At 43.9% G+C, this 437-nt stretch overlaps 1 protein-coding gene across 1 annotated transcript in view; it reads right to left on the bottom strand.

Annotated features, from left to right (window-relative positions):
- Window positions 1–294: 294 nt before the first annotated feature.
- zfc3h1 (zinc finger C3H1-type containing) overlaps window positions 295–437 on the bottom strand; it is a 41,408-nt gene continuing 41,265 nt past the window's right edge. The window contains 1 exon segment of the mRNA XM_080028434.1: window positions 295–437. This exon segment is cut by the window's right edge and continues 870 nt beyond it. The gene's annotated coding sequence lies outside the window, so the exon portion shown is untranslated.

The following is a 437-nucleotide window of genomic DNA, read 5'->3' on the forward strand; positions in this document are numbered from 1 at the left end:
GTGTGTATGTGTGTGCGTGTCTGTGATGTTGGAAATATGACAAATAAACCATCTTGAACCTTGTTGGTGTCTGTCTGTGTGTCCCCTCTATGTGTATGTGTGTGTGTGTGTGTGTGTGTGTGTGTGTGTCCCTCTATGTGTGTGTGTGTGTGTGTGTGTGTGTGTGTGTGTGTGTGTGTGTGTGTGTGTGTGTGTGTCCCTCTGTGTGTGTGTGTGTGCGTGTCTGTGATGTTCTAAACATGACCAATGAACCACCTTGACAGAATAAAGAGTCTGGAAGCTTCTGGATTCATAGAAAATAATTTAATAACATGTTCAATAGAAACAGGCTCGTCCTCCAGGCGATAATACTTTGACAAAATCAAAAAGACATTTCCAACATGGCGGCGGGCGTCTTCAGCGCTGCAGTGTCTCTGTGTCTCTTCATTCAAACATAA

This window comes from Ammodytes marinus, assembly GCF_949987685.1.
Source record: "Ammodytes marinus genome assembly, chromosome: 5".
Lineage (NCBI taxonomy): Eukaryota > Metazoa > Chordata > Actinopteri > Uranoscopiformes > Ammodytidae > Ammodytes > Ammodytes marinus.